The sequence below is a fragment of the Euprymna scolopes genome, chromosome 34, assembly GCF_053919585.1.
Source record: "Euprymna scolopes isolate OS-2025 chromosome 34, ASM5391958v1, whole genome shotgun sequence".
NCBI classification, from domain to species: domain Eukaryota; kingdom Metazoa; phylum Mollusca; class Cephalopoda; order Sepiida; family Sepiolidae; genus Euprymna; species Euprymna scolopes.
Genome location: NC_136515.1, coordinates 84,414,996 through 84,442,348, shown reverse-complemented (window position 1 = coordinate 84,442,348; position 27,353 = coordinate 84,414,996). Strand labels below are relative to the sequence as shown.

The following is a 27,353-nucleotide window of genomic DNA, read 5'->3' as shown; positions in this document are numbered from 1 at the left end:
TTTAAATACGCCTTTATTTATTTCGTGATATGTAAATATAGTTCTCTTCGTGCAGACCCTCTGGCTATGCTTTTCATTACAGCCACATTCCATGTGCGAATTAAATAGTGCGGTATTTTATCTACACACATATGTACATATGCACACATATATATATACACACACTTATATCTAAACACATATATATATATATATAAACATACATATATATACACACATATAAATATTTTTACATGGAGGGCACCATTATCAAGGTCCGTAAGCCACTCGAGGATAAGGGTTATCGCATGTACAGTAATAAATGGAATAGTATTGTAGTAATCGTTAGTATTGGAGATTTAATAAAATGCCTTAATTAAGGGGGCGGTTCATTAGGAATTTGTTTATGTTGGACTTGAAGAAATCCATATATATATATGTATATATATATATATATATATATATATATATATATATATATATATATATATATACTAACAGTTCAGTTCGGCTTTACTCAAGCCTTATGTACTCTTCAGGACTTTATGTGCATATATATATATATATATATATATATATATATATATATATATATATACATGGGTCTAAAAAGCTTACATTTTAGATGTAGGTAACCGTTACATGACTCGAATACGTTAATATATATATATATATATATATATATATATATATACATATTGGAGACATGTAACGGTTACCTACATCTAAAATTTAATCTTTTTAGACCCATAATTGGCGGAGGAGTTTGGAAGAATCTACAAAAGTCAACTTTTGCAGCTCTGATCTCTTAGCAGGCAAATTGTCGCCCAGAAACTGATTAAAAAGCTTGCTCAATGTCTGAATACCCTTTATGTAAAATTCTAAATGTTTAGACAAAAATTTGGCTGAATAGTTTGCGAGAGACTGTAAATGTGAAATCATTTGAACTTTGGCCCTTGCTAGTCAAAAACTGAGTAAAGAGATTGCCCTACGTCCTAATACACTTTATGTAAAATTTAAAAATGTTGAGACTAAAGAGATTTTTTAAACTTTGATCCCAAATTTTACCCCATGTATTTAATATATTGGTACGCAAATCCAATAAAAAAACTGTTATCCTTGTCCAATTAACCAACATCTAAAATGTCCAGTGTTTCGACACAAAAGGAGAAATTTGCTAGAGTTTTCAAATGTCAAATCGTTGAACTTTGAACCCTTGACAGCAAAATTTCTGGCTGAAAACCGATTAAAAAGATTTTCTCAAATCTAAATACCCTTATGTCAAATCTCGACTCTGTAGACTGAAAATTGTCAGAGTAGTCGTGATATCTACACAAAGAGACACAACTACACACATACAATTTAACTTATATACAGATATATATATATATATATATATATATATATATATATATATATATCCATGTGTATATAAGAGATCGATATTCGTATATATTAAGGTTGTATCGATAATTTTCATGAATACATTCAGATTGTTTCGATAATTTTCTCGATGAGAATCCAATTAAACTCGCGTGATAATTAAAGAGTAGTAAATGCAGAACAGAGCTGGTATACACTCTGATTATTATAAAAACATAATTGGTTAAATATGCGCATTCATGTATCAGCAGAGTCTATATTCAGGGACAAACTGCATCAGGACAAACAATTGGTATTAAAACAAGTGTGAAGAAAACATTGGTTTTTATTCGATATTTATTGCGTCTACATTCCGGGAAAAATTGAGGTGTGTGCTTTGTGAACATTATCAGTTGGGGGGTTTAAGAATTGTGGTGGGGGGGAGAGGGATGATGTTTCCAGGTCTATCCCGTTATTAGTAGGGGGGTTTAAGGTTACCTTTATAGCCTGGTGGTTATTTATTGCCTTGATTTAATATTTCTCATATCCTAAGGTGTTATTCAACCTTGCATATTAATTGTGGCGACTATAGCAATAATAAAAACTTTGTATCCAAGCAAAAAAAAAAAAAAAAAATTCTAACAGGTCCAACTTGTCATCGGCTAAACCGTATGAAACGAGACTTTTCTCCCCCTCCTACTTAAAAAGCTAGAAAAATAAAACAAATTAACGAACAAAAAGTAAAATATAAAAACAAAAGATAAAAAAACGAGAAGAAATAATATATATGCATATATATATATATATACATATATATATATATATATATATATATATATATATATATATATATATATATATATATATATATACCAGCAGTTCAACCCGGCTTTGCTTGGATCCTGTGCACTATATGTGCATAGGTATATATACATCTCTCTCTCTCTCTCTCTCTCTATATATATATATATATATATATATATATATATATATATATATATATATATATATTATATATATATATATATATATATATATATATGTATATATATACGTCTATACATATATATATGTATATATATATAAGTCTATATATATACATATATATATATACATATATATACATATATATATATATATATATATATATATATATATATATATATATATAAGTATATATCTATGTAAAAAAGTTTGGCTAATGTCCAGGTAGCCTACATATAAAATTTCAATTTAGAATCCAACGTTGCGGAGTAGTTCGGTAGAGTCTGCAAAAATCAACTCTTTCCACTTTGATCTCTTGGAAGCCAAATTCATGCGCCAAAATTGATTAAGATATAGATGTTGTTATATTTTAAAAACACACAAACCTACCATAGGGTATATCAGAAACCGAAACTCGCCATTGAATTTCTAGGAATAGTGATTGAATAACAGGATAAATTGACAGAAAATATATTCTAGAGCAGAATAGGTTGACCGTTTTATTGTACCCCTGTTATTTTCTTTGTTTTCAAATTTTACTCCAGACAGGTAGGAGGCTACTAGCGGGGACATAAGTTGCATGGGTGTAATAAAAGGAGATTAGTAAGATATCTGTTCACCTTAAGTTGAACTTCTCAGGTCAGTACAGTTGGTAAAGCAGAATCCTTGAAGTCCAATGTCTAGAACTTCTGGGGAAGAAACTGTTGGAGTAGAAATCTTTATTACATTTAGGAATATCTACTGTGCAAGGGTGGGATTTACCTGTTTTTTTCGGATTTGTCGGGGGTATTTACGTTGAAGAGGAACAAATGTTTGTAGTTCGTCAGAGCATTCACCGTTGAAGTCCTTGTAGAACATGCAGAGGGATGCAACATTTCGTCGATGGGACAAAGGCTGACGCCTAGATGACAGTTATGGATCTATTAGGTTGGCGACTACCTTTTGAGCCCTGTCCAGGAGTAAGAGACAAGTAGCAGCCCAAATGTGAAAATAGTACTCCATACATGAGCAAACGGTGGCCTTATATAGGTAAAGAGTACATTTAAGCTAGTTTTCCAGCACGGTGAATGAAAAAAATGCTGCCCAAATGCACGAAATATATATATATATATATATATATATATATATATATATATATATATATATATATATATATATATATATATATAATGATGCCTCCTTCCAGTATCGAAAGAAAAAGGATACCCACAGTAAGGGAAGCTGCGCGAGTAATTATGAGGTAAGGGTTGCGCCACCTCCACACACATCTTCTGAATTGGCACTGCTTAAATACGGCAAGAAAAATTCCAGGACGACTGGGAAACATGCCAATATAAACGGAGAGCACGTAAAACACCTGGAAGTCCCAAATGGTCACCCATTAAGTACTGACCAGGTTCAGCATTGCTTAACTTCGGTGATCCAAAGGGAATCGGGGTGTCAATGTAATTATGTTTGTTTATATATATATATATATTTATATATATATATATATATATGTATATATATATATATATTTATATGTATATATATATGTGTATATATATATATTTATATGTATATATATATATATAATGTTTTGAGAAAAATAAAAAAAAACGAATGAAATTATTAAAATAATCAACGTTTCGTTCTTATTTCAGAGGACATCTTCAGGATGTATATATATTTACATATATATATGTATATATATATATATGTGTGTGTGTATATATGTATATATATCTATATATATATATCTATATATATATCTATATATATATCTGTGTGTGTGTGTGTGTGTGTGTGTGTGTGGTGTAGTGTAAACTAAATAGCAGCTAAATCGATACAACAATGTGTTTGTGGAATTCAGTAGACTTTACAGTAAATATTGATTTTAAGTTACTAAGAGTACGTAGCGATCCAAGTAGAAATGATTGATATCCTCAGTAATTTCGAGATGGGCCATTACCATTACCGCTGATCGCCTTACAAATGAGCACATTATGAAGCTAACTTATGCTACAATCATCCGTCTTGGAAACGAGCTTACAAAGAAAAGTTGTCTATCGCTGCCGACATTCGGTTCAAATAACGGTGGAAAAATTACTTCACCAAAGATTTGTATTCCCGAAAGATAACTAGCATGTTCTAAAAGTTAGATCCATTTGGGGGGGGGGGGGGATTTAGATCAGAGGGGATTGTAAAATCATTATTATGATGATTGAACTTACGAATGCATTGTCTGAACATGTTATCGTTCCGTTTTAGGTATTGACAGCGCAAGACACGTAAGAGAACAACGCCTGCAATGGACGTGGGTCAGAAATTGAGATAAGTCATAGAATTTCTCTCTGCAAAAACATTGTACCAATTAGCATTCACCGGAGCCGTTTCAGATGATATTAGCACATTCAGAAATGTGGTTAGTCGATTGCATAGGCGCGATAGAGATTGACTAATCAATAATTTAACGACAAATACATAATATGAGGTCCTCAAAATTGTATTGAGAATGATTGGAACTATGTAGAATAATACGTTTTTGAACATAAAATATCGCTCGTTTTAATGGACCCATTGCCGTCTTCCAAAGTGTTTTCTACGTTTTACTTCATACGTATCGGATGATCATTCATGACTATTAATACCTCATATGGTTTACAAATGGGATTGATGCAATTCCTTTTCCTCATATGTTTCATGATCTTGTTTACTTTTTATTCTAGTTCTCTAATTCCCCTCTCTATATACCACTTTCTTGTCAGCTTGTTTTTTCTCTCTTCATATTGTGCTGTATTATCATTTCTATACAATGTACACACAGATTATAACAAAATATTCGCCAATGACAAAAACGTTCTTTTCCTCTGCGATCTTTTGATAACAAATCTCTATAGATGTGTTAGTAATTTCTAGCTCTTTCGATAACATTTGCAAGTGAGTATGCATTATCGCAACAGCCGTTTTTCATTGACTTTTCGCTTAGACATAATTAATCTTTAGTAGAATTTTGATGGCAATAGGCGTCCACAAAGTTTAAGTATTCTGTGGTCTGGTTAATTCTTTCTCCTCTCAGTTTTCAGTCGTCCCTAGTCATTCATAATTTGATGTGGTTTCTAAAAATAAGTTCTAGAGTAAGGACATGTAAAATTAAATATTTTTCTAGTTTATTTTTTTCAGTTCTAATTGATATATATATATATATATATATATATATATATATATATATATATATATATATATATATATATTATTATTATTATTTTTTCCACCGGTACCCTACGCTGTATTACGGAATAGTAGTCTTACAGTAACATTTTGTTGTCGTGCAGTTACTTGCGCGACTAATATATATATATATATATATATATATATATATATATATATATATATCAGAATGCTCTGACAAGCGTTGCATGCCATGGATATCAATACAAAAAAAAGTGTAGCATACATAGGTTTTATCAGAAGAGGGATAATTGCGGGAGAGAATTGATGATTGCTGAAGTTCATGTTATTTCTGAGGAATTGTCGTTGAAGGATTAAGTGGTTAGAACTAAGGAGTGGATGCTAAGGGTTGTATCCAACGGAATTGAATATGTGAAACAAAGGCTGCGTATGCGAAACGTATGGGCAGAGAAATTGGTTGTAAAGAAAATGTACAGAAAGTTTGTGATGAACCGTTCCATATAAGTAAAGAAATTCATCGGATTTTCATAACTAACGATTACTTTATTGTCCAATTTCTACTGTATACTATTTAACCCTTATCCCCGAGTGGCCTCCTTGCCCTGATAAGTGGTGATAGCTATGTAAAAAAATAATAATAAAAATAAAGTACAGAGCACAAAAACACACAGGCATATATAGATATACATATATAGATATACATATACATATATATATATATATATATATATATATATATATATATATATATATATATATATATATACTAGCAAAAATACCCGTCGTTGACTGGGTTCAAAAACTGCCTACTGAAAATGGACTCTGATTTATTAAAGTATGATAGGTTATGAAAAGGAAGGGTTGTAAATTTGGGTTGAATTTGGGGTATCAAAACCAAAGAAAAATATGATGAAAGTAAAAATAAAATAGATAAACCCCATAATTTATTATGCCATACCTGTTCACACTAGAACACTTATCATGATATTCTGTGGATCCATATTAAAAACCCTTGTTAAACTTTGTGACATATTTCCATTTTATAGAGGTCAGGTGCGAACGAACACCCCATCATTTTATTATACCATAGTTCTTCAAACTGAAAAATAATTATCAAAGTATACTTACGCAGATGGATATGAAAAGTCTGTATTAAAGTGTGTGCCTATTTCCATTCTATGGAGGCAGGCGCAAACGCAGACCTCACAGTTTTATTATACCATCCCTATTTAAGCTAACACACACTTATCAAAGTATTCTTATGTACATCTATATCAAAAACACTTGTAAACTTTTTAAAAAATTTAAAATTTTATAATTTCCATATTTGTGGACCAGGCACGAACGCAGACCCCACAATTTTAATGAACCACTTCTGCCAGATCAAAGATACACATTCCTGTGTCTCGCTACATCTTCTATAGTTAACCATATAGGAGCCTATTCGTAACCAGACACACACACACACATACACACATTCAGCTTTATATATATATATATATATATATATATATATATATATATATATATATTCCAATTCATCCGTTTTTGTCTGTTTCTTCATTCTGGTTATTGTGTTTTGTTCAGATCTCGCGTGATAAAATAAAATACAACATGCCAATGCTGCAGTCACGTGTCGAAGAAACCATCACAACAAATTCATACGATAAAGACGTAAGAATTTAAATGTCATATATTAATCTTACATATTTTAATCATATTCTATTATCTAACTTCACTGAAAGAGATGATGTCGAGGAGAAGCCTCAACCTTATATGAAACAAAATGTCGGAATTAATCCCAGCGAGAAGCCAACAAGGTCCTATATTTTTCTACAATATCTAAGGAGCGATGGATGTGCTACCGAAGGAATCTAACTCCTCTTATTAAATATCATTCAAAACCAGGTCGTACTAGGTCGCTGATGTATTTGGCGCATTCTTATGATTCGTATCACTGACCACATCAAAACTGACACAATCCGCGCACTTCGTAAGCTGTCTTCACTCGAGGAATTCTTTCTTTTCACCATGCTCCTATTGTTTTGGCGCGCAATTGATCATCCATGGCTGCCCTGCTGCACAATGCAAGAGAGCAAGCATCACACTCACGATGGGGCAACCAGAAGCTCTGGTCAACAAAGGACGTGACTCGCAACGATGACCGGCTTTCGCATCTACGATGTACAACGAAAATTTGCGAATAGTTGGAGTATGTTTTGGAATCCGTGGCGGCTAAGTTTGGAAATATTTCCTTGAGGCGTATTGCAGCGAATTCACTTGCAGCAGAGTCAACCCAACTCGAGTTACTCAAGTCAATACACTTAATTACAATCTCTTAAACAACAGTAAGTTTTCAGAAACATACATTTTTGTAATGGCGATTGAGCATGATTAACTAAGCCAGCAGCAAAATGTCGGACTATATATATATATATATATATATATATATATATATATATATATATATATATATATATATATATATATATATATATAGGACGATTTATGTACAAATTTAATGGATGATATAGTGTGGGTGTGCTTATTTTATTTGTGATTTTGATTAAGTGAAGGATAGAAGAGAGAGAGAAAGAGGGAGAAAGCTACAAAAGGGAATGGAGGAACGTAGGTTTTCGAACGTTCAAATGTCTGTGCGGCGCATAATTTAGTAATGTAGTTTTAGCACAGCCTCATGGGATACTTGTCACGTGATCAGTCTGAAAATGTTTAATTAAATAAATACCTTGCCAGGCTTTTTTGTCGTTCCCAGTTGACAGCCGTTTACGTGACGTCACTAATTATATGGACATTCCAGTAAAATGTGTGGAAATGCGAATTTCGCTAGAGAATCGTTTTCCCCATGAAAGAAACTAATAATAATATTAAAAAGAAGAATGTTATTGATAATAATTTGGTGAAGTTTCACATACAGACTATATCTGACGTTGTTGTGCATTAATTTTTAATTGTATTTATTGTACATTAACGAACAAAGAAACAATCCAGAAATAAAATTTAATTGAAGATATTTATATGTAGAATATATCGATAGAATACAAAATGTTCAGTATATATATATATATACATATATATATATATATATATATATATATATATATATTATATATGTCTCTATGTATAAATGGATGCATATATATGAATATATGCATATAGATATATATATATATACATGAATATAAAATTCATGTATATATATATACATATATATATATATATCATGTATATATATATATATATATATATATATATATATATATATATATATATATATATATATATATAATTACCAGCAGTTCAATGTGAAGGTTGCGATTAGGAATGGACAAGACACAAAAGATTTTACACACTTATTGAGGCAATTATAGTTCGCGAACCTTTTTGAAGAAGTCGTTCAATATTCCCTCACAAATGATCATCAATTATTAATATTTAACGTAAGCTTCGTAAAAAAATAAAAATTCCCTGATTCCGTGGCGATGAACTTTGGCCTTGAAATATGTTCCTTTAAAATAGTCTTTCGTCGTAGGATTTTATTTTTTCGACCGGGGTTGGTGGTAATATCCTGCACTGATAATTGTGTAAGCAGAATGTAGTAATGTATGTAGGTCTACAAAAATAATCGTTTAGAGATTAATAAGTGTATCTACTTTCTAAGATAAAAGATATTTTTTCTTAGAAAACAGCCCCGTCAGCATATTAACATTTCGGTACAACATTTACACATCTGTTTCCTTCTACAGAAACAATTGTATTATTATTTTAATATTGCAACTTCTTGGGCATATATTCATCGAAAAAAAAAAGATAATATTCTTAGAAAAAATATCTGGTATATGAAACTAGAATAATGAGTAAAAAGATAAAAAAAAACTAATATTGCTTATTTCTATGCAGAAATCATGATATGTATTGCAAAAATGTACTGGTTAGATATCATTTTTTTCTTATCTTTCACACACACCGACACATACACCGACACACACACACACCCATATATATATATATATATATATATATATATATGTGTGTAAATAATATATATATATGTATATATAATGTGTGTATATATAAATTAATCTTGTTTTATATAATTCAGAGGTAAAACATCAATCCAATATAACGAAGAGCATAACATATACTTTCTGAAATTTATTTTTTGCCTGTTGTTGCTAGTAGTAATAACTAATTAACTGCAACATACCCACAAATGTGTAGCGATGGCTAAGGGGTGATGTAGAGGAAGATAAAACAGGCAGAACGACTAATAGATGAATAGATAATAATCGGCACACATTATGAAGAAAGCGGAGGAATTTTCTTTAAAAATTTCAGAAATCTGTGATCTGATATTTTTTTACCTTGCCATTTTTCATTTTTCTTTTTTTGGTAATATGATTTCGTTTTTGTCCATAAACGCGTCTGCTTGAATTTTAAAATTGAATTAATATCTCTTACGAGAAACTTCTTGATTGACATAATGGAGCCTGCAGTAGGTAAAATTCCAAATTAACTTTTTACTTGTTTGCAAATGATTAGATTGCGATTTATTTATACTTAATCCTTGACTAATTGAATGAGAACAAACTTACTACTACTGGATTAAATAAAAGTTTTTAGAAGAAATATTGTAGAATATAGTCCGACTAATTGAAATTATATATATATATATATGTATAGATATATATATATATATATATATATATATATATATATATATGTGTATACTACATGGGTATAATCATTTATCCCGGCCAAATAACCGTTCAAGGATAATGGTTAATGAATGTAACCTTTCTTATACATTTTTTTATGGAAACAAGCTAAGTTTTGGCAGCATTTAATGTGACTATCCATTTTTGCCCGCAATCCACTCCTATCTCTCTCTCTCTCTCTCTCTCTCTCTCTCTCTCTCTCTGTATATATATATATCTATATATACATATATATATAATGATATATATATATTAATATATATATATACGCATGTATATATGTATATTTATACAAATAAATATGTACGTATATAAATAAATAATATACGTAATATATACATATAAGAAAATATAAGAAAATAAACATATATATATATATATACACTCATACATAAACCTATATACATAGACATATATATATATATATATATATATACATATACGTATATTACGGCACGTATGTGCATATAGATATTAATATATAGTTGTGTATGTAAATACATATCTACAAATATCAAGGTATGTGTGAACATTTTGTACTAAATTTCAGTAAAATACAAAAAAATACGAAAGCATTTGACAAGCTGTAATTCTAAAATTACACTTAATGATTAATTATATATTAACAAGTATATATATATATGTGTATATATATGTGTGTATATATATGTGTGTATATATATATATTCCATATTTTTATCTATCTATGAATATATGTTGATATATAAATGTATAAGTAGTGAGTTAAGTGCATACATTAGTAGAGAAAGTAAAAAAGAAAATTAATTACGTTAATTACACAGCGAGACAAAACCAGTTCTAATTACTTCCCTCATGTCTCTTACTTTCAATCACGTCGATTCCGAGAGAGTGGAAATCCCCCATGGTTGCGAATCTTAGACTATAAAAGTACACGGTGTGGCACGTATATTAAATCAGCACGATCACATCTTTGTCCGTGGATTGATATTTCTCGTCTTTGCTTATATATATATATATATATATATATATATATATATATATATATATATATATATGTATGTATATATTTATAAATGTGTGCGTATATATATATGTATATATATATATAAATGTGTGCGTATATATATGTATATATATATATATATATATATATATATATACATACATATGCATATAAAATATTTGTGTGGTAAAAAATTTTTATTAACGTTTTAAAAAGGATAGGTGGAGTCATTAGAATTTGGGGGAAGATCGATGCATAGTGAAAAAAGAGACAGTAAAAATAGTCAAAAGACTAGAATATAAATAAAACCTCGAGGTACCTTTCCTCCAATCCTTGGCAAAAGATAACGTCGGCAAAGATTAAAATAAAACAATTTACACAAATGGAGGCGAAGAGAGAGGGGAAACCAAATATATAAATAAATAAATATATATATATATATATATATTTATATATATATATATACATGTATGTATATATACATATATATATATATATATATATATATATATATATATATATATATATATATATATATATATATATACAACTACACGGGATTAATTAAATGAATGAATAACCCGTGATATATCGTCCATATTTCAGAACCCAGGGCAAAATTTAAAACAAAAAACAAACATTAACTTACCTGCAAATAAGTGCAGAAACAAGAAATAATGACGCGGTGTAGGCATTTTTCTCCCTTTTCCCCTTTTTTCCCTCTTTTCGGTAAATCAGAGCTCTTTAAACAAGTCTAATTTATGCGAAAGTTCCTTTTGCCTACATGGCGATGGTTTGCGCATTAGTAGAGTTACGGCCTCCAAAATATTGAGATGTTGTTTGAAACGGGGCATGTAACAATACGAAAGCAGCCATCCGAATACGTTTTACCACATGTTTTATTGTCACACAAGAGCGCAAGAATTGATGACTCTTGAATAGGTGAGCGCCCGGATGTGCTCCGTAAATACCCGAAAGTGTTCTGTGAACGCCCGGACGTGTTCAACGATGTGTTTATTCTAGACACTCTGGACTTTCGAAAACATGCAGAGAAATGCTGTGCAAATCTGACTACCAGCCGTTGAAACGTACGACCTACATAGTCAGTATCACACTGGCATTTAATGTGATATACAACTAAACTTTTTTTGTATTGTGGGAAGTGTAACTTTCTTAAAAGCTGGGAAGGCAGTTTTAGTGCTTAACACCAAACGAGGCTGTACCACATAGAAGCATTGAGATACAAACGAGGTGATTTTATCGACGACCACTGTACTGATAGAACCAATATAAGGTAGCTTCAGATAAACTGGAAACTTAGCTGGGCAAAAGAAGGGTCGGCATTAAATTGAACAACAGCTTGGTTAACATGCTTAGAGATTACACCCTCAGTGAAACCATTTTTCGCAAGAATATCAAAATTTAAAACATTAATATATATATATATGTATATATATATGTATGTATGCATATATATACAATTATATGTATATATATACATATATACATGCGTATATATGCACATATGTGTATGTATGTATATATATACAATTATATGTATATATATATACATATATACATGCGTATATGCATATATATATATATATATATATATATATATTTATATATAAATGTAACGAGCGCTAAAACAAGTGTGACGATCAGTGAAAAATAATAATGTTTAGACATTTAATAATACGGGTCTACACAGTATTAACTTTAGATTAAATGAAACATCTTTTATATGAGACGGGTGAAATCCGTTTAAAAGATTGAGAAATGACGAAAGCAGAATAGGTGCATTATACAGGTCCATCCTTCTTTGTTTGTTTGTTTGTTTTTTGTGTGTGTAAACAGCGTTAAACATATCAGCAAATATTGATTAATTTATTAACATTTAACGGTGAGACTTTGCAAAGCAAGTCTTTAATAAATGAAACGCCCCCAGTCACCCACACATATTGAAGTGTTTCCACGAATTTTGAAAAATGTTTTGAACTTATGAATCTCTATCCGGTTGCTTTCTTTTCGCCCACATCTCGCCATTAAACTTGAAAAGTTCCTAACGGTTACATGTCTCGGTTACCGGTGTATAGCCAAGAAGTGGGTGCTCATATTATGTTTAATTTACATGTGAAAATGATTTTAACTCTAAAATCATTTTTTTCTTTTTGCATTATTTTTTTTATTACTACATTATCTTTTTACGTTGTTTAAACGTTATAGTAAGAACACCATATATTTGGATTTATTTTTTGAGGGTCACTATAATTGACGGAGTCGTAAAAATATAATATATTTTTTTAAATATGTCCATTGATAAAGTTGTTAATTTTGTTTTCCTTTCTTTAACATTAAAAAGCATATTTGTTTTGTTTAAAAACGATAGCAACATTAAAATGCGATCAAAATCATTTTTAAAAATTGGGATTCTAAAAGCGTACATTAAATATAATATGTCTAATAGGGATGTGTTATAATAGAACTCTTCCAAAAGGAATGTACAAAATGTTATTAGAAAATACACACGCAAAATACCAATTCGTAAAATGCTGATGTAAACCACCAAATTGTGAAAATATATTTGTGTATTTTATCATGGGTCAATGGATATTTATTTTCAAACCAGTTTACTAATTCGCTTTTAATTTTAATTTCAAGCTGACCGAATATGATGTATCTCTGTGCTAGCCAAAAAAATGGCGTCTATTACGAAAAGGTATCTGGATATAATCAAAACTTCGTCCGCGAGATCGTAGTCGTTGACGATCATCACATGGTATTTCAAGACGTATTTGCAACATCTTTAGCAGTTTTTTACTAAAGAAAGAAATCTTTCGGAAGAACTTAATATTTTATTGATTTCTCCTTAAGCAAATTAACGCTATATTTAACGGAATGTGTAAAATTTATATTCGTCATGGTTAAGTCTTATTCGTCGCCACAAAACACATATCTCTCGATAGATATTTTTCAGTATATATATATATATATATATATATATGATTAGTTTTTTTGGAAAAAGAATTCCAGCAGAGTGCTCAATTAAAAGGAAAATCCAAATTTTAAGAGCGTACTTATATTTTGTGTACAGAAAGTTGTTAGTTGAGACAGGTCATTGGTACCGTCGGTTTCAAGCCCGATAATAAGGCCCGTTTAAGGTATCCTTATCGAGCTCTCTTCAGCCAATATTCGTCTATCTTATAACCGGAAGTGTGAAGTATATATACCTCGCGAATCCACGTTCAAATCTCGTTTTGTTTAATCCCCCCCTTTTTTTATTTATTTATTTATTTATTTTATTTTATTAAAAAAAAAAAAAGGGGGGGGATTAAACAAAACGAGATTTGAACGTGGATTCGCGAGGTATATATACTTCACACTTCCGGTTATAAGATAGACGAATATTGGCTGAAGAGAGCTCGATAAGGATACCTTAAACGGGTCTTATTATCGGGCTTGAAACCGACGGTACCAATGACCTGTCTCAACTAACAACTTTCTGTACACAAAATATATATATATATATATATATATATATATATATATATATACATATATTTATATATATTTATATTGATGTATACTTTATTTCCTTATATTATATTCCAATTTGTATTTAAGAAGCTTAATTTAATTACAGAATAATAGAGTAAATGAATAACAAAAGAGTATATTTTATTCATGTCAAAACGCAGTTTATTTTTGTGGCGGTTGCTCTCAACTATAATATATAAGCGTACCCCGTATTTAAATTCAACATTATCGTATATCTATTTATTAGTCAAAATGTTTTATATAAAACTCCGCAAATAGAGATATATTATTAAATATTTCTGAGAAATATAAGTAAATCAGGTAGTTCCTAATTCATGGATATTTCTCTATATCTTTTCAAAAAAAGAACAAACAAAAAGTGTGTACCTTTTAGCAGCAAGTTACCATAAGTAATAATATATTTAAGTAAATTAATGTTGAATTTTATCTCATATATTAATATGACTGCAAGCATACGATAGTTCTGATTTAGGCAATTAATAATAATAATAATAATAATAATAATAATAATAATAATAATAATAATAATAATAAAAACCTCCCTCATTACCTCAGAATCGACTGGCGTCACACCAAATCTGTAAAGAATTAGAAAGGATTAAAAGACCAAAGAATGCAAGCCCTGATCAGAGCCCCTCTTGATGCGTCCGAAGATGACTAGAACCTGGAGGAGGATAGTTTCCATCCAAATTCCAGTGAAGGCTGATGGTCATAATTAGCGAGAAATCAACCGCAATCGGTTGTTATTTTAAGAAAAATTATATTCTTAAAGGTCATTAAAATCAGTAGATAGTACGTAAAATCACGGAAATTTTTTACCACCCAGACATTAGTGAACATCACTGTTTTTTTTTTATCAGTGAATAATCTCTCATAATGACCTTTGTTAGAACTCCTACTTAGTAGTAAAAATAGAAACAGCACAAAACTTATGCGGTTTTAACAGGCTTCTTCACAAGGTGAAGTTCCATGGGAGTCTAAAACTTACAAGCGATTCACAGTCGCATATATATCCCCGTACCATTGTGTGAACAGATGTATGGATCATAGGACTAAGGTTACGCCATTGATTTCTTAAAGATAAGTAGACAATATTGCAACAGTTTGCTTTCAATGGTTTATAATTTATTTTCCTTTTACATTGATGCGTGTTATATTTTTTCGACTTGGTGTTTAAATCAAATTTAATAACGACTTAGTTATCTCCCTTTGCTGTAAAAGGCAGACATCTTTCTTGCGTCTTTCGTTATTTGCATTCCTAATGTATTCATCTCCTGGCTAAACGTCTTAGACTGTATTAAATAAAACCGCCACCTTAAACACACAAAAAACGATACATCGCTGATCTGTAGTAATTTATCTTGTTGTCTGTGTTATTTATTTGATACTTTTTCGTTTCGATTTCATTATTTTAGTTTTAAATGTTTTGCCGAAGTCCGACTGATTTTATTTTGTTTATTCTGTATCTCTAGCTTAGCTGTGTCAATGTTTTAAAGTCGCCATTATTCGGAATACGTAGATATTGCAAATTGGTGAATATGTAAATATAAATTGCATTTACATATTTCGACAGACACACACACTCGCGCACATGGACAAACAAACTCAACACACACACACACACTCGTGCACACACACATATACTCGGAATGACAAAGAAAGAAATAATGGCTTAAAATGGCGGATATCAAGAACGGTGCTTACAAAAATGGACAATCTTTCAAAATATATCGAATAAATCATTTTCAAAAAGAAACATATATTTGCACAAAGTAGATAAATTATCAGATGAGAAATTAGATTTTGCTGGTAAAAAATATTAAAAATGCCCGTTTTTCACTGACTGTATATTACATTATCAAAACATGTTGACTTCTGAATGTGGGTTTTTATATTCAAATAACTGCACTGAAATATGTGATACAGTCAATCACAAACTGGACAACATAAGAGGAAATAACTCCGATTCGCTTTTTGTTTCGTCCAACGAAATTTATGTCTTCCTCGTTACAGACGTGATGTCACCTACGTGATGTAGAAAGCGCTCTCCGACTCGCCTGTGATTTTGAATGTAATCTCGTCACTGTCGAGATCTTCTCTTCCTTTTTTATAGTCCCATATGCCTAGCAAAGATTAACAGGATGCAACGTTAAATATGTACTTACATCGATGAAAACCTGAAGCGTCCTATTGTATTCCAGATTCGTTCAGCTCTGTGGCCTGTTTTGTGTATTAGCTTCGCCTCTCCATCTTTTTTATATTAACCCTGTTGCTTCTGGAACGGCGAAATCTACGATCTCGCATAGTTTTCCCTTTTGGTTAACTATTATGATATCCAGCCTCCTTGCTTGGAAGTATTTATCTCTTTACATGTCCATTTCTATAGTATTTTGTTTACAAATTCTCCTGCCAGTTATCCTTTGTCTGGGTATGCATATGTTTACATAGTTTCTAGTGTACTACCTTCTCTACTTTATCGCGTCTGACTTTATATTCGTTTTGGGCTCGTTTACTACATTTGCTTATTATGTTCTTTATTTGTACATTTATTTGTACAAGGGGGGGGTTATTTGCTGTTTTCTTGTGTTTTGCCAACCTACGTTTTAGTATAATCTTGTACGACTGCTATTATGGATCCGGTTTCTCGTTTAATGTGGCCTTTTCGTAGCCATGCAAGTTGTTTTCATCTTTTACCACTATTATGAATCTTCCGTATAACTGTTTATTTTCACATTGTTTTTCTTTCTCGTAAAGCCTGTCTCTTCTCTCTCTTGTTCGTTTAGGATGTGATTACTTGTGCACTAATTACTTTTCTGTGTCATGCATTATGTACATTTGTAATATTTTTTTGTGTCAGTCACACAATTTTCCTTACAAACCGGTCCTCTTCTACGTCTTTCATTTTAACTTGAGTCGACCAGCCTCATTCTTTTCGATGCATTACATTGCGAATGGTCATATGTTCCCTGCTCTTCTGGTCGAGGAATCTCATTTCTCCATGAGTAATATTATCTATTGTAATACAATCTAAGCGCTGAGCCCAGGTTAAACCTCTTTTCAAAATAGCAGTGAAAAATCTCAACCAAACAAAGATTAATTCACTCATTTTATATGCTCTAAATATTGATAACAATCTATTTGTTTCATCGTTTATAACAACATTGGGGTATGTTTTCGCTTGCGCATGGGATCCTCTAGTAGTTATTAAAGTGATTTTGTTAATCTGTTGTGCGCCTCTAATTGTTTTGAGAAATTATCCAAGTTTAGAAATTGTCGAAGAGAAGACCTACGTATGACTTCCTTATAGAAAGATTTAGATTAGGTTATTTCTGTTGACTCAATATAGGAAATTACCTTTTTTAATTCTTCTTATTTTCTTATGGCTTCATTTCTATCAAATCAGAATACACTAAATACTCTATGAAATGGTGTCTGTTATTCACCGCCAATAATAGGAAATGTAGAACATGCAGAATTATAATCTGATAACGATAAACATGCAAAGAACATCTTTATGCCTAAAATATAAATACACCACCATGGCATCTAATAATAATACGTTATGATAAATGTCTAACAATATATTAGTTTTATTATTTATGACTCAATCTCAGAATATATTACCGACTGCGCGCATTTTATAAGAAGATTTTACAAAAATCATTGTAGCATATTATTATTTTTAATTTTAAAAAAAGTCAAATATTCATTAATATTTGTTGCGACATACGATTCTTAAATCGAAAAAACATCGCCAGTGAAAACAACACGATAATCTCCCGCTGAAACATTGTCTAATTAAGAATAAATTGAATTTCTCACGTTTAACAACTGGGAGCGAATTGTATCTCTGTTTGCCACATTAATAACAGGGAAGACTTTATCAGCGATGTTTACTTGTCTGTACCGAATTAACAATACACCGTCTAATCGAAAAGGGGAATTCACTCCAACATCTGGGGCCAAATCGAGGTTCGCAGTAACAAATTCGTTTAATTAATTAAACTTTTCAGAATAGCACAAAAACAAAACGAAGGAAACAATGGAATATAAATGGATCGATCCCTGTTCAAATCCAGTAAGATTTGTTGAATTTACGCATTTCTATCATATTTTTCCATCTCTCTTCCTTAAACTTTCTTTATCTCTTTTTCTATCTTTCTCTCCACACACACACACACACACACACACACACACACACACACACACACACACACACACACACACACACACACACACACACACACGTAGATATAGGTGTGTGTGCATCTACAAAAACGTATATATCTTTTTTCTGGACTTACTTCAGCAGTGCATAATACGTTAATAGAGCTAGATAATAGGTTTTAGAAAATGTGTATGGCAAGTAAGCTACACAGAATTTTAGGCGTTTCATCCTCATGAAAATTCGTCAGGCAATTGCCTTACAAACTCTCACGATTTAGAAACGTGGGAAATGTTTGAAAAAACAACCATTTGCTATTGAATTCTCGCTGTCAATGAGCCTTGGTTTTCACAAGAATATTGATACATTAAGACTCGCAATAGTCCCAGCCTACATTGCACTCATCTAGCGGAAGTCTGGTTGGTGTTATCTATCTTTTGTTTTCCTCTTCTCCTTGATTTTTCCCGAATATTTGATGTCGGATCCGTCGATGTCGAAATTATATTTTCTTTGGGAGGGAGTATTTAACTCGGACATTTTCAGTTAAAATTTGATTGGTTCTATGTACTATTTATAAATCTGTTTTCTCTGACTGCAGTTTCTGTGCGGTTAGTTAAGCGTTTGTACTGTAATATAGCATAACGTTACATTCTACTTTACTAATTCATGAAAATAAATCTGGAAAAATAAATAAAAATCCGGGTAGGCATTTTTTACTTTTTTACCAAACATTTGTATCACGGTTAGTTTTCTGTCTCGACACTTTATACATCTCTCGCTGTCATATGTCTATCTAACCTGATTGGCATTTCTCTTTTCCGACCGCATGCTGGCCACGGCCGACCAATTCTCATCTTCTCACCTTCCGCATTCATTTTCCTTTATGTGGAATTTGATTCTGTTGACCACGTGGTGCATTTTCCCTCCTAATGCCTCTTTTTTCTTTTTTGTGCACACTTGCTAATTTGCATTAGTGATTTTGTAGTCTATTGCTATTGCTGCTAATCTCTTCACAAGCCAGCCATCCTTCGTACCTGATAGTATTTTCACAGAAGCTCATATACACTATGTTTTGTTATATTAGATTTCAGCAGGTGCAATTTTTACAATCCGTTTAATATTTTAAGCCGTCCTCCGGATTTCAATTTCCCCATTTTGTTTTCTTAGTTGCAAATATTGGCGTTAGCTTGACATTCCCCATGTTTCATATGCTTTTCAGCTCCCTGGCCAGTCTCGGATATTTGCTTCGATAATCTGTATTATCAGTGTTCCCATTGTTATCCCCTGTGACAGTCGAATCTTTGAGCTGATGTGTTTTCATATTCTTTTTTTACTATTATGACATCCGGTCACCTTCCTTGGATGAATTCATCTGTTTTTACTTGTTTTATGATTTCAATTTTCACATACCGTAAAGCTTACCGTTGGTACGATTTGTTGGTGAGTTCAGCATGCATTTGTTTGCATAAATATCAGTGGACTGCCTCCTTCACTTGGCTGTGGCTATTCTTCTATTCGTTTTAGGTTGGGTTATTGCATCCGCATGTAGTCAGTTTAATTTCATTTCCGTCTGATTTTATTGTTTATTTGTAGCTTGTGTGTTTTAACTTTGATAAAGTTATTTAAAATCAGGTCATATTGTGCGGCTAATTGTAGTGCTCAGTTTCTCATTTAAGGCTCCCTTTTCATTGTCATTTCAAGGTGTGTTATTGAGTCTCATTTCCTATAGTGTTTCTGAATCGTCTCTGTTGCTTTTTTTTCAATTTCCCATTGTCATTTACGCGTCTTATCATTTTTTTTATCTGTCTGTTTTGTCTTGTTAATTTTACGGTGTGTTTCGCTGCGTTAATTATCTTTTCTGTATTTTATGTTCTGTGTTTCCCTAATTATTTCTGGTGTTATTCGACTGTTTCATGTATAAAGTAGTTTATTTTCCCTATGATTTATGTGCACGTTTTATGTAGACCAGCATTATCATTTGGGCATGATAAATTGTGCATGAACTCAAGTTTGTTTGTCTTTTAAAGGATAGTATTCAAATTTTAAAATTAAAACGATACACACTATCTTAATAATGGTACTTTTAATACGTTTTCTGAATTTCCTGCCACGTAATTATTTTTCTAAGGTTTTCCTATGTTCCTCACGTATTTTTTAAAATAATAATACTTATTAGAATTGTTATTATAAGTATTGTAATTATTATTATTAAATTATTATTATTTTTTTTATATTATGAGAATTGTTATTATGTTAGTTTTATTATAATTAAAATAATTATTATTTACGTGCTTATAACTGTGATTATGATTGATTTTATCGTTACTGTTATTGTTAATTATCAACATTCTTTGGTTATTTTACTATTATTTTTATAATTGCTATTAGTATCATTATTATTAATAATAATATTATTATTATTTTTATTGTTATAATTTATTATAGTATTGGTATTATATTAAAATTATTATTATTATTATTATTATTATTATTATTATAATTATTATTATTAATATTATTATTATTATTATTATTATTATTAATAATATTATTATTATTATTATTTTTATTGTTATAATTTATTATAGTATTGGTATTATATTAAAATTATTATTATTATTATTATTATTATTATTATTATTATTATTATTATTCCATAGTAGTTTTAATTGGATGGGTTTATGCATTTGTATTTCGATGCCCCATAGGATTTTGTGATTTTCGTTTTCAAGTAATGTTGCCGACTTATGTTTGTGCCACTTGTCTGTGCTTTCGAGATGCAGTTCTTTGCATAATTTCCAGTGTATTGCCCTTATCACTTGGTCCTGACTGCTTATGTGCTCCTTTTGGGCCAGTTTGCCGCATTCACTTCGTATGTGGTTTATCGTTTCGCCTCTTTGTTTTCAGAGTCTGCATTTCAGTTTTTTTTGTGTGTGTTTTCTCGATTTTGCTTTGATGTGATTGATTCTTAGCGTGGTATCTTGTGCTGCGATTATCAGGGATTCAGTTCCAGCTTATGTGTTCTTTTCGCAAGTGTTTTCGTTATTTTCATCTTTTGTCATCGTAATGAATCTTCCATGTAGTGGTTTTCCTATCATTTTTCTTGTCTCGTCGTATCCTTTATCCCAATGTCTCCTGTTTTGGCGATTTTTTCAGTGTCTCTCGCTGCTGATTATCTGTTGTTTTTCTTTCCTTATGTACTTTCCTAATTCTTTCTTTTTATGTATCATATGCACAATCTTCTATACAAACTACTCCTCTACCATCGTCTTTCCTTGGTACGTAGAGTCGATCACCATCATAATTTGGGTGTAGTACATTGGGCATGTGTCCATACCTTTTATTAGGATTTTGCTAAACAATTTTGGGTCTAGAAGGTTTCTTATTCTCCTAAGGTATTCTTTCCGATTCTCTCTTTAATTTATGTGGCTTTGATGGTTTCTGCTTCTAGTTATGTCAGGTATTTATAGGCGCCTTGTTCCGCTAATGCCATTATCTCCGTTTGGTAGTGTAGTCATGTCTTCTGTTGCTTCCATTTTTTTCCTTTCTTATAACTATTAGTGCGCACTTTTCCATACCAAACTCTATTTGGATATTCTTGCTGAAGATCCTGGTTGGGTGTATTAGTGTCTCTAGTTCGTTTCGGTCCTTGAAAAAGTTTCAGCTGGTTCATGGCTTATTATTATTATTATTATTATTATTATTATTATTATTATTATTATTATTATTATTATTATTATTAATCATGTACTTGCATTATTCAATCTTTCTATCGATGCTGAATGAAGCGTTTAAGTGTGTTCATACATTTACTGCAGTTCCCTTGATTATAACACTGCTTTTTACAGCGCTATTATTTTAAGCGCATGTGTATGTGTATGCTAGCACACCAGAGGTTCATTCCCCATCTCTCACTTTGGCTTTTTTTTATTTGGGAATTAACAGAGGTTGACCAGTCTAATCATATAAGCGGTTCTAAATAATTCCTCGTTAACCAGTTTAAGTTGTGGCTGATCTAATTTTTAGAACGCCAATCTTCGGGAGGCGACGGATTGAATTGAAATCGTGTGACAGATGTGACCGGCGTCCATTGCCAAGCGTGAAAGAGAATCATTGGTCTGAGGATGGGCCGGGGTGTCAGGTGATGTGCGGTCATGTTTGTACGGTTCTGCTGGAAATGAAACGAAAGGTTGGCGAAAGTGGACGTGTCAGATGACGTGGTTAAGTAAAGGGTCATGTTTGAATCGTGAGAGATGAAAATGTCACGCGAGGAAAGAAAATGTTGTATTGGTGGTGTGTTTGATTTCAACCTAATCAGACACCTTTAGTTTACACATATAGCATAACCTAACATCAGCACCTTCCACACACATAGGCAGACATATATATGCATACACACACACACACATATGAATAAATAAAGTTTATATTTAACATTTCCAAATGTTGACCATCTAAATTTTTTTCCTTTAATTACGTTAAGATGCAGAATTCTTGACAGCATATGTTTCGTAGCACGGACTCATTTATGCAATTAGTATATGTATCTTTGAATCCATTCCCGTCTTAAATCATCAAATAAATAAACATTAAAAGAAAAATGGAATATAGGTATGATTACAAAGGTGAAGGTGGAAGAGCAGTTTCAATATCTTTTACATTTATTCCGCCATTTTTCCACTTGAAAATGCAAGGGCAGATGGTAACATCTTGAAATTTAGAATATAGGATTTTGTCATTTATTTATATGCTGGCCTGGGCACCCGGCGATGCCCGGATGTTTAGCCGTGTATGTTGAGCAATACAGCAAAAAATTGGTATCACGAAGTGACGCTCGAACACTTGACGCGAAGGCGGAAAAGAAAGTGAAAGAAAACCTTACATCTTACCTCTACTCCATGACGTGACCGGAAGTTTGGAAAGTAAAAGTTAGGCCAAGTCAATCGAATCGATCAGATGACTTGCAAAAATGGCTCATAAAAATCGACTCTTTCTTGTAGAACACTATCCAGTTGAGGGTGAAATAATATATATTTTTTTGGAAAGTTCTTCGATATTTGCCGTCTGAGGCTCCGAGCTTAAAAATGATACTGATCTCGTGAAAATCCTTCGCCTCCGTCGAAAGTTTTAGGCAGACATACAAACATAATTGCATACATGAATTTAATCAGACAGAAATTCATATTATAGATGGTCTGTAATTATATTGACCTGTACAAATTAAAGTTCTGGCGTGAATAAAATGGTTAAATATAATTAAAAAAACATATTTACTTATATATATATATATATATATATATATATATATATATATATATATATATATATATGCGTGTGTGTTGGTATGTGTTCAGGTTCCAAGAGTTTCAAATCTAAAAAAGGAGACACATACCTTGTTAGCGTTTCATACTTTTTTAGTATATATTTACATTTGTAATTTTAAGGAGATATACAAAAAAAGAAACTTTCCAAATTAAGTGATTCCATCGTAGAACCTTTTCTTTTAAGTTTGTAAACAAATGGTAAAATATTCTCTTGTTATTTTACACAAAAATTCTTTACTTTAGTGATTTTTGTAACTTCTGACTAATTTGCTCGGAATCCCTATACGCATCACACACGCACGCACAACAACGGGCACACACAAGAATGAACAAGAACATTCACATACACACACATGCATATATATATATATATATATATATATATATATATGTATATAGATAGATAGATAGATAGATATAGATATATAAATATATATACATATAAATATAGATATATAAATAGATATGTATATATAAATATATAGATATATAAATATATATATATATATATAAAACTACGAGTATATATATAAATACACATATATATTTATAACTATATTTAAGTATAAATATATATATATAGATATATATATATATACATATATATAAATATAGTTATATATATATATATAAATATATGAATATATATTTATAAATAAATATATATATAAATAAATATATGTATATATATATTAAAATTATATATGAATAAATATATATAAATATGTATAAATATATAAATATGTGTAAATATATATATATATAACTATATATATATTAATATATATATATATAAATATATATATAAACATACACCCACACACACGCATATAAACATATATAAAACTATATATAAATATATATATATATATATATATATATATAAATATATACACTTGTGCCCGATATTATTCATACCCCTCGGATCTTTGAGATTTCTATAAGAATATTGCTCAAACCAGAAGGTAGACAATATTAAAGGGATTTCAAACAATAAATCAAGCATAAGCATTTAATTTAAACTCAACAAATAAATAAATTATGCAAGTTTGAAACATTATACAAAGAAAAACAATAATGGCACTAGTTCAAAATTATTCATACCTCTCTTACTAATAGTCAATAGCATGCCCTTTATTCTTAATAACTGCCTGTAACCGTTTGGGATATTTATCAACAAGATTTTTACAAGCATCAACACTGATTTTTGACCATTCTTCAATGCAGTAGTTCTCCAAATCCCTCAAATTTCTAGGTTTCCGCTTTTTAACCTCAGTTTTCAATATGTGCCAGAGGTTTTCGATAGGGTTCAGGTCGGGACTCTGGCTAGGCCATTTCAAAACATTAATTTGATTATCCTCAAACCATTTCTTGACTATTTTGGCAGTATGTTTTGGATCATTATCCTGTTGAAGGACCCAGTTTGGTCCTAAATGGAGCTTCTCCGCATCCTGTCTAATGTTTTTCTTGAGTATCTCCAAATATTGCTCCTTCTTCAGTGTTCCATCTATCTTGACCAAACTACCTGGACCACTAGCCGAAAAGGAGCCCCAAAACATTAGGCTACCACCACCATGTTTCACCGTGGGTATGGTGTTCTTTGGGTTGTAAGCTTCTCCTTTCTTCCTTCAAACGTAAGAAGCATCCATATGGCCAAACAATTCAATTTTTGTTTCGTCAGTCCACAAAATACTTGAGAAAACGGACTCTGGAGAATTCACATGGGTCCTAGCAAACTTTAGACGTGCTGCAAGGTGTTTTCCGGTGTGCAATGGAGTCCTTCTTGGTCTTCTTCCTTTCAGACCATTTTCATGCAGAGTCCTTTGCAATGTTTGCCTTGATATTTTTATGCCAGAAGACTCCAGATTTTCTAAAATGTCCTTATTAGTGGTGGTTGGATTTGCATTAACACTTCTTACAATATTCCTGGTGGCTCTAGCAGACAGTTTCCTTTTTCTTCCTCTACCAATCAAGTTGTTTGTTGTGTGGTGGCTCTGGAATTTTTTTATGATGCTCTGTACTGTTTCTGTAGGGACCTCAAATTTCTTGAAAATTGACTTGTAACCTAAACCATCCTTATGTGAATTCACAATTTTAGTCCTAAGATCATTACTAAGCTCTTTTTTCTTCCCCATTCTAATAATTTTTATTCTTTTATTGGTTTTCAGTTGATATCATTTTAATTTCTGAAAAATGCAAAAAACGAAATGAAATTAATCAAAGGTTGTATAAAAACATTCAAAATAAGAATCAAACAGAAAACAAACAGTCAGAAACTCGATTAATACTGAAAAAATAAGGGGGTATGATTATTTTTGAACATTGCAGATTTTATAAATAGCTGTATATTTCTTTTATTACAAGTATCCCGAGATTTTAAAATGACGAAAATGATCAGAAGAGGTTTATTAAGAATATGTATCAATATGGACGTAAACAATAAATTCTTACAAAAGTTACACCTAATAAACTCAATTTTCAAGGGGGGTATGAATAATATCGGGCACAACTGTATATGTATATAGGAATCCACGTACAGTACTGTTTCGCTATACTATGTACCTAAATATATAAATACTTAAAACTTACGCATAATTTTATACTTTCGTATATTAATTTATCTGAATAAATGAAGAAGTTATATATATATATATATATATATATATATATATATATATATATATATATATATATATATAGAACTGCTTCATTTACTCACATAAATTAATATACGAAAGTATAAAATTATGCGTAAGTTTATAGTATTTATTTCAACAGCCTCGATAAATATATATCAGGATTAAGCTACAATGAGTAGTCCGCGTTTCATCCAATCTAGGATCCTTCAGGCTTATATCTTACTATATATATACATAAGCGCTTGAGAAATGATGCGTCCAGGATAAATGTTTTCGCGTGCTTCCTTTCCTTTAGGGAAATTTCTGTAAATAATGTTATATTGTTAATTGTTTTTATTCAAGAAATCTTATAAAAGGCTGGTGTTATGAAAATTTTCAAACGACATAATGCTTGCAATTGTCCAACCGGTCTTGAAGCAATTGTAACTTACAATAAAATACACTTTTTTT

The 27,353-nt window shown here is 30.9% G+C and overlaps 1 protein-coding gene across 6 annotated transcripts in view; it reads left to right on the top strand.

Annotated features, from left to right (window-relative positions):
* LOC145259312 (uncharacterized) overlaps positions 1-27,353 on the top strand; it is a 2,114,304-nt gene that overhangs the window by 1,000,708 nt on the left and 1,086,243 nt on the right. The gene's annotated exons all lie outside the window — the stretch shown is intronic.